At 34.0% G+C, this 13,755-nt stretch overlaps 1 long non-coding RNA gene and 1 pseudogene across 7 annotated transcripts; one reads left to right on the forward strand and one right to left on the reverse strand.

Annotated features, from left to right (window-relative positions):
• Positions 1-1,805: 1,805 nt before the first annotated feature.
• On the reverse strand, positions 1,806-6,576 carry LOC145586793 (uncharacterized). 7 transcript variants are annotated; one of them, XR_014101020.1, is made up of 9 exons: positions 6,103-6,576; positions 5,842-5,957; positions 5,290-5,447; positions 4,837-4,936; positions 4,619-4,744; positions 3,678-3,747; positions 3,415-3,563; positions 3,225-3,302; positions 1,806-2,265 (listed from the first exon to the last, which is right to left on the reverse strand). It is a non-coding gene; the product is annotated as an uncharacterized LOC145586793 (long non-coding RNA). The 7 variants fall into 7 exon arrangements; XR_014101019.1 differs by having other exon boundaries at positions 5,842-5,967; XR_014101024.1 differs by lacking the exon at positions 5,842-5,957 and having other exon boundaries at positions 5,290-5,439; positions 6,103-6,574.
• Positions 6,577-7,771: 1,195 nt separating this feature from the next.
• On the forward strand, positions 7,772-11,421 carry LOC145584459 (beta-amylase 2, chloroplastic-like; annotated as a pseudogene).
• Positions 11,422-13,755: the final 2,334 nt, after the last annotated feature.

Here is a 13,755-nt window from a genome sequence, read left to right on the forward strand (position 1 = left end):
CTGAACTGATTGGAGCTGAACTGAACTGAACTGAACTGAAATTAAGTAAATATGAACAGGCCCTCAGTCACTCAATACACATAAAAGTTATTCAGTTATGGAGAAGTGTACATTGGAAAATTATCAATTATTTTAATTTTAACTATTGGATAATTAAATGTAGTAATAATCATAATGTTGTACTGGTATCAAAAATATTAAGCTCACTATTTTCAAATTCCAAAAAGGATTTCTAATGATCATATTGTTGTGTAAAAATCCTCTTGTCAAAAAAAAAATTAAAAATATCTATCTATCTATATCTATCTATATCTATATACAATACTAAATTAATCCCCAGAAAAAATCGTAGATTACACATGTCAACACTCAAAACAATGTAAAAAACTTTCCGCCTTTTTTTTTTTTGTCATTTTTTCATTAAAAAAAAATTAATAATTTCAAGTTAATTTTAAAGTTTGAAATTTAAAAGTAAATAACTAAAAGTTAATTTTATCAGGGTAAAAGTTGATAATTTCAGTTATTAATTGACTAAGTAAATCAACATGTAAAATTTATTTTATCTATTATGCAAAAAAATAATCCAACTATGTATTAATTAAAAAATCCGAGTATAGTTCGGACATTAACTAGTGTTGTATAAAAAAAAAGGTTATTCTAAATTTGCTACTCTGGCAGCTTCAAAATTCAAATATCTTAGACAAAAAAAAAAAAAAAAAAAAAAAAAAAAAAAAAAAAAATTCCTCAAATTTAATACTTTGCTTCATTACAAAAACCAACACCGCACTAACTTGAATAACTTTTCGCCGACTTAACCCGATCTTAGTGCAAAACGATCTGCGTGCATCTCCAACCGAAATTTACATAGAATACTTGCCAATGACTAGTCGTTGGAGCACGCGCGATGCGCGTGCTCCCCCGACGGTAAGATAAGTAAAATTCGCGATTGTGGTCAGTGGTTGTGATATTTGTGATTGTGTTCGGGTTTTGTAATAATAAGGATATATGAATTTGTTAGTACTGACAAGCAATAGTGAATTAGTGATAAAGTTTCCATGGGAAATTACCTATGGAAAAACCAGTGTTATAAGTGAAATTATCTAGAATTCGTTACAATTTAAAGATTTTAAAAAGAATTATATTATTGTCTTAGATATTATTTTAGAACGCAATATGGTTTCTATTGAGTACCTAAATAATTGCTGAATAATTTGTTTTGAAATGATTGTGATTATAAGGAGTAGTTTAAGGAAATGCAATACTAAAGGTTGAAGTTATTTAAAATAGATTAAATGTAAAATATATGAAAGAATTGTGTATTTGTTTGTTATAGTTTTTAAAGTAGAAAATTTTCAATTGGTGGTTCAGTTGAAAATTATAGTAGTTAGAGTTTGTAATTGACGTGGAATGTATTAAATGAATGAGAAATATCATATGTGTATGTATTGAAGTTTATTTGCGGGTTATTTATCTATAAATTTATTTTATATACGATATTTAGATAATACAGTTGGAGGGAATATCTTAACACTTATTTTATTTAAGGTTTAAGTCGTTGAAGCATGCACTACGAGCGTACCCCCAATCCCCTCCAACGATAAGAAATACAATCATTTACAGAGTTTCAAGACCATGGGATCAAGATTAGTAGAGGAGTGTCCCAAAGAATGAATCTTTCTCATCACCTTTCAGAGCTGCCTCGACCAGATTCTTTCTTGAATGAATCTTTCTCATCACCTTTCAGAGCTGCCTCGACCAGATTCTTTCTTTTTCATTCTGCTCGCAAAATAATTTAACACGCTATCTCAAAGTTAAATGTTACATTTTACATTAAAAAAATTTAAAATTAAAAAAAAGATCATAACCTTCCATTTTATCTTTCTAAATAGTGTGTCACCTGATGAGAAGGCTGAAAAAAGGGTTTGGGGCATTAGATACAACAGAGATAATAACATGAAAAAAAAGGAGAAACCTTTCATCAGCTGTTAGCCCTGTTAGCCTGTTGCCGACTTCCATGGGCGTGGCACAAGGGGCTAGAGTTTTTGCAGGTAGGCTGATACCACCACCTCTGAGGGACAATGTGGTACCCCTTACTAAGCTAGCTCTGGATATTAGATTTGAATCAAAGAATACAATAATCACAGTGATGTCATCGTGGAAATGCTGACGTACCCCACGGTCTATCTTTTTCAAATCAGAGTATCTCATCACTCTTTTTTTAGCTGCTTCTTGCAATGCAGTTTTTACCAATCTTTTAGCACTTCCCTACATTAACAAGATATAAATGTCTTACATTCCCCACTTTAAGATATAGTAGCAAATACTTCAATAAAATAAGTGCCCACATAACCACATTATGAGCTGTATAAAACTATAAATACAAATATAAAAGCTCCAATAACATAATCATAGTAGCAAACATAACACATTCAGACTTTTAATGAGTGGGATCAGTTTAAGTATACAATCGTTTAACCTTCATGTTTTCAAAGCAAATCCTTTGATAAAAATGAAAAGGAGCATTCCTTAGAATAGGTTCTCAAAAGATGACACATCAAATTAAATTATCCACCAAATACAAACTACTTGATAAAAAGAAATGATAACCATGTTTCTTTTCTCCTCCTCCTCTTCCCATTCCCCTCCCCTGACCCATGCAACACAACCCAACCAGAGTTCCACAGCCCTCTCGGCCACCATACACCACCTCCATTTCTTGCTAGTGAGCAGCACAGGTTTCCGAATCAAATTGTGCTGGCCTGCTGGGGTTTGGTCGGTAATAAGTCAGAGTTGGGGTAAAGCTGGTAAGATGAAAATTCCTAAAGGAAGTTAGGGGTAATCTAAATTTGGCGGTGGTTGTGAAAGTGGTCGCGGAAAGTAAAATAATGCCATTTTTGAAAAAAAAAAAAAAAGGTGTATGCGTGTGTGTGTTGGGGGGGGGGGGAATCGAGGGTTGAGATGGGGATTGGTCTAATATCCCTATAATTTAGTAATCATGATGACATGATTACTAAATTATCAATTTCCTGCATCTATAAGAAGTAAGAAGTGTAGACAGAATATACAAGCAATACAAGAAATCACCATATCAGGTGAGATTGCAATACAAAGTTTCATAAATCAAGCACAAACATCTAGAAACATCCCATCCCACCCTGAAAAAAAGTGCCAGCGTAGATAGGAAAGCACAAATAGTGAATACCATAAAATCTACCAGAACACACCTAATTCATTGTTGCTGGCCGAATTATGCGCTGAATAATGCAAAGTGAACCATTCTTTCCATATACAAAACAACAAACCTGCACAAAAAATATTACTATAATAAGTAGCAAATAATAAGACCATTTGAGTGCTCTATCCAAAGTGAAATTATTTTGCAATCCTCAAAAAAAAAATAACAAAACATAATACCATCTGATCAGCAAGCATAAGAACAGTCTTCAGTGAATACTTCCTACTACAGAAATTGAATAAATCTTCTAAGCTGGGCCCAAGTAGATCTATGACTAATACATTATAGTCTCCTTCAACACCAAACCATCTTACATTAGGAATTCCAGCTGCCAACATCAGACAATATCAAAGTAAGACTAATATCAAAATGTGGGAAAGAATATTACTATATTCAGCTTTAGAATCAATTAAGTGTCGAGAATGGAAGATAAGCTCATTACTTCCTTTTTGCAGAATTTTATACAATTTGGACTTGTAAAGCAGTTGAGGATGCTTTGTTTTCACGTTTTCCTGAAAAGCATTGAATGATGTCAGAAAACCACAAAATTGGAAGGCACAGTAGCAGAGGTTTCATTTATCAGGTAGAAGGCAATCACATCAGTATCATCAAATAATAGCTAAATCAAATGCAACCCCAGAAATGAAATAGCTTAACCTGTTTCATGATTTCATCACATAGACCAACAAATAGACTTAAGCAACTGCAACATGTTATTTTCCTCACTCGTCTAAGACAATAAAACAACAAAATTGACCGTGAACTTTGAGACAATATGATTCAATCACAGCACCAGATTGCAAAATAATTTCACGAATCTGCAAGCTAACAAAATCACAGCTCTTTGACGTATGGGTTTAAGTAGTTAATAATCCATATTCAATTACCTAAACTGAATGAAATGTTTGGTAGCTCCAATTTTTCAAAAGTGAATTTATCCTTAAAGCTCCAACAGTTGCTAAATAAGAGCAATTGGGATGGGACTGGAACAACTGTTAACAGTGTATCACCTTCTAATGAAGCTATATAACTACCAAGGCCAAACCAAGCACTGAAAAGGTTAACAACATGATATGTGACACCTCTTTTGTATCAAGCTACTCATTGAATCGTAGGGTTACTGAGGATATGCAGAACAAAGGAAGTATAGCTCAATGGCTGTACATGAATGTAGATAGGCCTAAGGCGGCAAATTGTCAAGTATAGAAAAAATGCAAAGTCCCTAAATACCATTAAAAATAGAAGGTAAGAAAAAAAAAAAAGTTCAGAGGTCCTTGCAGCTTTGCTGACATATATAAACACTGAATATCACAGAAAAGATATCTAGAGCATTCAAGGTGCCCTCAATATCTAACAGCTTTAAATTATAGTATTAAAACTTACAGTCTCGGTAACACGTTGCTACCATTTTGAACAAGTTCGTAAAGATCAAAAACTGAAAAGCCATGCCTGCTCTCATCCTTAAAGAACAATTCCAGCTTCCTCAATTCTTTTAAAGCTCCCATAGTCCTATTGCTTCCAAAACACATATTAAAAATTCAGAAAAAATAAAAGCTATTATAAACATCTGCAAAAAATCATAACAGCAAGAAATTACTCACACGGTTCGATATACTTATGAGGAGAAGAAATTTTAGAGATTCAAAGCTCTGTAAGCATTTGAACAGAGTACTTCAGAGCTTCTCTGAGATTGTCCAAATCCTAAAATTGAATTTACAACCCAAATTAAACAAAATTAGAAAGAATAATTGGAATGCAATAGAAACGCGATGAATTTTTTTTTTTATATTAAAAAAAATTATCTCCATGTACAATTCTCAGAACAGAGGAAAAAAAGTAACACACAAAGAAGTATTAGCAGCGCCCAAAAAAAAAAAACAAAAAAAATCCCCATTTCAAACATGCAATAGCAGAGATTTAGAGAAAATTACCTTGATAATTTGACAATTAATCCCGAATAAACCAAACAAATGCTAACATAAGATCAAGGACGAATTCAATCATAGCAAGAAAGCAATAAAATCACAGAGAGTTAAGGATTAGAGTGTGCGAACCTTGAGAACAAGGTCAGGAATTTGTTGACGATGAAGGGTAGTGTTCATTCTGTTCAAGTTCCTTGATCCGTTTGAGATAGGCTAGCCGTAATCCATGGACGAATTGGTGGTGCGTTCTGCATCTATCGCTAGTTGTGTCGGCCTAGAATTCTACATCGCTTCAAATTAAAGAGAGGATACCCAGAAAAATTCAATTACAAACTTAAATAAAAACATCAATTTTTCTAAATACCACAAAAATGACCAGAGGAAGTAATCTAAGGAGAGAGAAAGCAGTCAAACACCACCGCCATAAATGAATGAAGGAGCAAGAAGCCAGAAAATGGGGAAAGTTGTGGTGATGGTAGAATTCTACATCGCTTCAAATTAAAGAGAGGATACATAGAAAAATTCAATTATAAACTTAAATTAAACCACAAAAAACTCAAATTTTCAAATACCCACAAAAATTCACATTACCCCATTTCACAATCAACAAAAGTAACTCAAAATGTTGGGTAATTAACCATCAAATGAACAACAATACTAATGAGAAATTTATTTTTAAGTTACCGAAAAGCAGTGACGGAGGGAAAATCGGTGGTGGTATTTGAGCCGCCGCCCTTGGATTTCACGTTCATCTTGAGTTGCAGAAGTTTCTCTCTCTAGGTTTCTCTAGGATTCTCTCTCTAGGTTTACCTCAAATCAACCAAAATTGGGGAAAAATACTCAGAACTCAATAATCAAACTAAAACTTCAAATAAATAAGCAAAATTAACATGAAATCCTTTAAAATAAAGAGTAATTAACAGTATATAATGAGCAAATCCAAACCAGATAAATTTTGCTGCCATGAGAACCAAATCGGAGCAAATCAAGAGCTTGAACAAGCGAATCGAGAAAAGCAACGAGATTAATAACAACATCGTTATCTAACGGCAATTGACTCTCCTTCAATTCCTCAAACATTGGGGTCAAAAGCTTCAACCTACGAGCTAAATTACAGTACTGTTTCTTAACAGGAGGACGATAATCTGAAATTGAAGCAATTTCATTGATTCTATCAATTAAATTGTTGAGCAACTGAGCTTCGTTTTCATCCTCCATTGAAGTAGAAAAAGGAAGAAAAAATGGGGAACAAAAATGGCGAAAAAAAATCAGCGCAGACTTTAGAAGAAGTAGAGGAGAGAGAAAATGGAAGAAGAGTTGGAAGAAGCAAGAAGGTCAGGAAGTCGGTGAAAAGCAAGGGCCAAGTAAGTCGGTGGAAATAAGGGGTATAATTGGCAATTCATTAATGTTGGGGACAAGGCTGTAATAACACCAAAAAATACTATTCATAAGGAATAGTAGCAACATTTGCACTTTTATAATGGTTATGGATATATATATATATATATATATATATATATATATATATATATATATATATATATATATATATATATATATATATTTTAATCTTTTTATTTGTTTATGAAAATTTCTCAATACACTAAAGATACTGCCATTAAATCTTGGCGTCCAATTGATTAGATCGGTAAATAAAAAAGACTCTTATAATTATGTTATAAAATTTATTAGGACAAAATTTTGGTAAAAAAAAGTTAACCCCTTACCTAAATTTTTTAAGAGAAAGGATAATTGAATATGTGTTTTTATAGAATTTGTTACATACACCCTGGGTCATTTGCTCATTTAATCAACAAATATGAGCAAATGATATTTTTACTCATTTGTTGATCGAATGAGCAAATGATCCTGGATGTACATAATAAGTTATCGTGTTTTTTTTTTTTTTTGAAACCAAGTTATCGTGTTTTTAACGGTGAACAAATTATTTAGTGGTGAGAAAATTCAAATTATTTTAGGGTGAGGTAATTTGCATTTTAGGTGTTTGGTAATAAAAACTTGTAAACTTCAAGTCAAAAATACAAAACCGAATATCAACTGGTCGCAAAAACGATACATCAATAAAACTCATATAATTGAATCCAACATTTATTACTAAAATTAAGTTAATAATTACTCCGTAATTCACTACTTTGATTCATTTCTACCAATATCAATAATCAATAACAATTAGACTCACTCAATAATTTTTTGACATACAACAATTGCAACCCAAATACCTATACGCGTAGCACGCGTAAGTTTGGACTAAAAATCATTTAAGCCAAAAGCCAATCCAAAAAGCTACTCTCATTAACTTTTGATGGAAAAATTGACTTTCAGCTAGTCAAAAAACCAATTAACCAAACATAAATTTTGGCTCTTTAACCACTTTTAAAAGCCAAAAGCTATAAAAAAAGATATTAAAAAGATAATTACCAAACAACCCCTAGAATTACCATTTACCAGTACCACGTTTCACCCTTGTTTGGATTTTTCTACATATCTCAACTCTCAAGCCTCTCATTACACCCCGCCAAGTTTTCTCTCTCCTCCAGCTTTTTTTGACGCAATCTCTCCTCCAGCTTCTTTCACTCAGAAAGTGAGGTTACTCATGGCAGCTACGTCGTTTTTTTCATCGCTACTACTCGGTGGCGTAACTTCGAGCTCACTCAACTCAACTCATCGGAAAAGTATAATTTCTCAATGCGGTTCAATTTCGGGTACTAATGGGCCGACTCAACTCAGAATGGGTTCCGGGTCATCAAGTTGTAGAACTCAGAGATGTGCTAAGGTTGAAGACAGAGGAGAAATCTTCGAGAGAAATTCTGGGTTTCATCTAGATATTCTTGCTGATGATGATAGAGAACAATTTCTTGTTGATTCTTCAAACCACGAGGTACTTTCCTGATTTTAATATTACGTGTTTCTTTAATAATTGTAACCTAATTTCTTGATTTTGATAAAATTATTGGAATAGAGTAGAATTGTTGTTGTGCGCTTAGTTGTCTGAAAATGTTCATAAACAAGTACTCTTTCCATTCGGATTTAGTAGTCGATTTGATAGTGCAGTGTAATATTATAACAACATTTGTATTAGGCATAATATTGATGTATATCTTTTGTATAATATTGATGTATATCTTTCCTTAGTTAGTTTTACTGTAAGTTTTAACCTAACATGCATGTATATATTGGAGGAGCCGCAAGGTAACCCACAGGAAATTCAGAAGAGAACAAACTCTCATTCCTAATAATCTGGGTTTGCTAGAGCATGTAGGATTTAGGATTAGATCAGAATGAAGGGAACGAAGGAGGGGTGTCCTGTTGGGGATGTCAGAATATATATATGATCTTGGTTTGGTTTATGTAGCCGACCCCGTCCTTTTGGATATAAGGCTATGATTTTGTTGCAATGAAGAAAATTAAATGGTAAATGACAACCATTTGAAACTAACGTACTGATACTGGAAAAAGAAATTCAAAATTTGGGAGATGATTTATTAATTACAAGGATGCAATACTCCCCCTTTTGGTGTTTATTATAACTTTGTGAATTGTGATGATGATCTAAGCTAGTAAAATTGCTTGTCATTTATGGATCAGATTTGTTTGTTCTACTTTAAACCCCCTCCTCATAATGTTGAATATATAATTCTCGCTTTCAGGGTGTAGAGACAGTCCCAGATATTCCAGAACGTGATTATGCTGGAACACCTTATGTCCCTGTTTATGTGATGTTGCCCGTAAGTTTGATTTGTCTTTATTTTATATATATCCAAAAACTTTGTGCTTCTTTCCATTGCATTGTTCATTAAATTTACGTCTAGTTCATACTTTCCCTTGTTACAGTTAAATACAATTGACATCAACTGTGAGCTAGTAGATCCACAAAATCTCAGGGAGCAACTCAAAGTGTTAAAATCGATTAATGTAGATGGTGTTATGGTTGATTGCTGGTGGGGCATAGTTCAGGCACTTGCTCCTCAAAGATATAATTGGAGTGGTTACAAACAACTATTTCAAGTCGTGCGTGATCTTGGACTTAAATTGCAGGTATTCTATATGTTGAGATTTTTTTTACATGAATTTTACTTGCAAAATCTCAAATAATGGTTGTTCTATTATAGGTTGTTATGTCTTTCCATGCATGTGGAGGCAATGTTGGGGATGATGTGCACATTCCTCTCCCTCATTGGATCACAGAAATCGGTCAAGATAATCCTGATATATATTTCACGGATAAAGAAGGAAGGCGCAATACTGAATGCCTTTCTTGGGGAATAGACAAAGAGCCTGTATTAAATGGTCGTACAGCAGTTGAGGTATCACAATTTTATGGATATATTAATGGCAGTTTCCTTTTGTATTTGTACATCTCTTAATACAGTACATGCACTTTTAATTCTCTTTTCAGGGTTTAGATGGAAAATATTTTTTTTGTTAATCTTTCTATAGCCCAAACTTAGTTACAATCTCATGGAAATTGCATCCCAAAGTACTACGTTAATTAAAATACCATATTCTACAGTGAACATTTTAGCTTGGATCGATGGGTTTGTTTGTGAACCATATTTCTGAAAAAGTCTTCCTGGTGACACGACAGGTTTACTTTGATTACATGAGAAGCTTCCGTGCAGAATTCAGTGAGTTCTTTGAAGATGGAACCATCTGTGAGATTGAGGTTGGGCTAGGTCCATGTGGGGAGCTACGTTATCCATCGTATCCTGCAAATCATGGCTGGAAATATCCAGGCATTGGTGAATTCCAGGTAAAAACCTATCTGCATACTGTAAATAGTTTACTACATAGCTGCATTCCTGCATATTGTTGAAAGTTGTCTTAGATTCCAAATACTCATCGTCCCAACAGTTTTTGAATGCTTCAATTGTTGCAACACGTGCAGGGACATTTAAAAAAAAGAAATTTAAGAAATAGAATATTTCAATTCATAAATAGGATTATACAATTCATAGCGCAAAAGGAGTTGCTGCTAGGATATTTTTTGAAAGGAATTAACAAAGCATGGTATATACTGAAGAAACCTGACATGAATTAAAACTTGCCTTCTGCAGTGTTATGACAAATATCTTATGAAGAGTCTTAAGAAGGCAGCTGAAGTGAGGGGAAAAGTGTCTTGGGGCAGAGCACCTGATAATTCAGGTTCTTATAATTCTTGGCCACACGAGACAGGATTCTTTCGTGATGGAGGTGATTATAAAAGCTATTATGGTAAATTTTTCCTTGATTGGTATTCTAAGGTTCTAATTGATCATGGAAGTCGTGTACTTGCCCTGGCCAACCAAGTCTTTGAAGGCTTCCCTATTGCTGCAAAGGTGAGGAAGCAATGTTTTAGGCCCTGCTTTACAGGCATTTGTGATTTCAATGTGCTATCTACAGTTGAAGGTTAGAATGTTCTTTCATTACTGAAGTCCAAGACTTTTGTTGGTGGGCAGCTGCCAGGTATTCATTGGTGGTACAATACGGACAGTCATGCTGCTGAGATGACTGCTGGGTTCTACAATCTTTCCTTTCCCCCTCGTGATGGCTATGCTCCGATTGCAGCAATGTTGAAGCAACATGAAGCTGCTCTGAACTTTAAATGTGTGGAATTACGCACAATGGATCAGCTTGAGTCTTACCCAGAAGCACTAGCAGACCCTGAGGATTTGGCTTGGCAGGTTAGCTCATAGTAGACTTCAACTTTCTGCTATCAGTTCTAGTGAGGTCAAGTGACCTAATGAGACCATTTTGTTTATTTCCCTTCCCCTAAGAATTATTATTTTATTTCAGGTCTTGAATGCTGCATGGGATGTGTGCATACCAGTTGCCATTGAGAATGCTCTTACTTGTTACGACAGAGAAGGCTATAACAAAATATTGGAAAAGGCTAAGCGTCGTGGTGATCCTGATGGAAGGTACCAGTCAGCTTTCGAAGTGCGTCTGAGACTTAATCCTGAATTAATGGAAGAATACAACTTCATGGGTTTGAAAGATTTGTCAAGAGAATGCATGGTACAATTACAAATCCCTTCACGCACATTTCATCAATAGACTTACGCCCACATGCACTAATCTTCTTTCTTTTCAAATAATGTTAAAAAGATGAGAACTACCAAGAGGCAAGAAATGGAGTTTGATGCTTCAAATATTTTTACAGGTGAATTAGTACCAGATCTTAATTGCCCAAGGGAAACATCGTTACCTGAAATTCAGGAGGATTCTCAGGAGCCCGAACCTCAAATCAAACTTGAAGGTGTCTAAGTGGCTATTATGAAGATAGTAAATCAATCCCTGATCTTATATTCCCTCCGCCCCTTTTTATGGTTATCATTTGGACTTGCACGTTTGTCAGTGCAACACTTTGACTATAAATATCCTTAGTTACTTATTAGTAAAAATAATAACAATTGAATATTAATAATTTATTCATCGATACGAATTAAATAAGACCCAACATTGACTGTGTTATGTCTTATATATTAAGAGTAATTTAGAAGATTTTTTCACATTATGAATAGTGTCAAGATTCCAAATCATATCATATAACTAATATATAAAACTAACTTTTTAATCAGGTCACGAGACAGTAACACTTGGCTTTCTAACTTTTCGCCAAGTGTCGTGTCACGTTGGATAGATTTAAATAGAATTCATAAGATAAAAAATTTAGTTTAGAATTTTATTTGGATAGAAGTTTAGGATAGAATTGTTGGTTTAGAGTTTTCTTATTTTTGATAAAATACCAATATTTCAAATGTATAAATTGAATTATAATTTTATTTTCAAAAAAATAAATAGATTATAATTCTCAAAAGTTATCATATAAATTTATTTTTTATATCATAATATTTTTTTTGGAGCAAATAAAGTAGTTGAAAGCGTAAAACATCCATTTATAATATATCCTAATCAGTTAAAATAATATCCTTCACAATCTAATAGGATTTTGTTACTATATAGACCTGTCAATTAGGGTCAGGTCATGAGTCATCTCGAATTGGGTTACCTCACGTTACAAGTCAAGAAATGTTTAACCCTTATCTAAAGTTTTGGGTTCAGGTCAACCCAATAGGCTTTGAACATTTATTTTATTTAATTTATTTTTTTGCTAAATTTATTTTTTAATGTATTAAATCGAACATTTTATATCAATGATATAATTTTAAACTTGGTAAATAGGTAAAAAGTTTATCTTAAAATTCAATAAATAACCCGGACATCGTACGGGGCACCAAACTAGTGAGAACTATAAAAAGGAGCGGGGGGAGTACTGTTTCAAGGATTTTTTGGATAACTTGAAGGGGGGTATGGATTCCCGCGGGAGACAGATCCGGGATGCAACACTCGTACGACCTGAACACCTACAAAACAACGGATCTCCGGTTTACCGGAAATCCGCCTCCGATGATCAAGTTAGTGACCGGATAACAAAATTTTAGAGAGAGAAAGTAGATAGAAGTGAGAGCAAATTTTGGGCATTGTGCCTTTGGGAATTGTGTGTTTTTTTCTTTCCATCATGAAATGATGGGGTATTTATAGGGAAATGGGAGATCATGCTCCTAGGGTTTCATAACCTAGGAAGATCGGCTGCCCTATACGTGATTGACACGTGTATTAGGGTTTCCTTCATGCTAGGCATGTTTCCTTAATGGGCTTTGAGCCCTTTATTTTATGGTATCTCTCTTTAGGCCATGTGTCATGCTCTTATTGGGCTTTATTTAGCTGAGCAGGACGCCACGTGTCGGCTTATAATTGGGCCACTTGTTGGCCTCTCATTTGTCTATAAAAAGGAAATAAAAATACCCCTAAACATAAGCTTTTCGAGAGGGGTAATTTCTCTTCTCAAAAGGGATTTTAACTCTCGATAATGGATTTATAACTCCTTTGGATTCGACATCATGTCTAGTTCAATTAAAAAAGGTTTGATTAACTTGGAAAATTTTTATACCTTAGCTGGTATAATATTTTCTAAGTTAATCATAATAATGATTGCCCTTGAACTAGACAGATATCGATCATTATGCTTTTAAGCCCCACTTTGATTGTCTTGCGACTAATGGGTTACTTAAAGTACCTTATTACAAGTTTTGATTGGTTATTAAGCTTTTTTCAATTCCTCTTATTCATTTGAATGAGGTTTGCCCTATTTGGTCTATCCCTTTAAGGATTATCTTTGGACCTAGGCTTGGTAAAAGATATTGTCATTTAAACAATTCTTTCTTTAATGGCCAATTAGGCTTAGATGATTCTTTTGCATTCGTTCGGTATTTGGTCGAGTCTAGAAGGTTTTGATTAACTTAGACTAGGCAAATGCCGAGAAACATTTAACACTTGCCGAGGGATTTTGCCTCGTGTCTGTGCCGAATCAGATATAGCACTTGCCGAGATTCTTAGTCTCGTCTCTATGCCACGTGGGATGAATTTTCCTTTGTCTTTTCTAGGCGTCCAACGATTTTTTAGTCATTTGGACTAACCTTTGAGAGGTCAATTGACATTATCTTTTTGGCCCTCTTAATAACTTCAAGTTCTTATTAACAAAAAGTTTCATCCTATGCCCTTGTCACTTATGACTCAATTGGGCTCGGACTTAGTTGG

Source organism: Chenopodium album, chromosome 16 (assembly GCF_948465745.1).
Source record: "Chenopodium album chromosome 16, dcCheAlbu1.1, whole genome shotgun sequence".
Classification (NCBI taxonomy): domain Eukaryota; kingdom Viridiplantae; phylum Streptophyta; class Magnoliopsida; order Caryophyllales; family Amaranthaceae; genus Chenopodium; species Chenopodium album.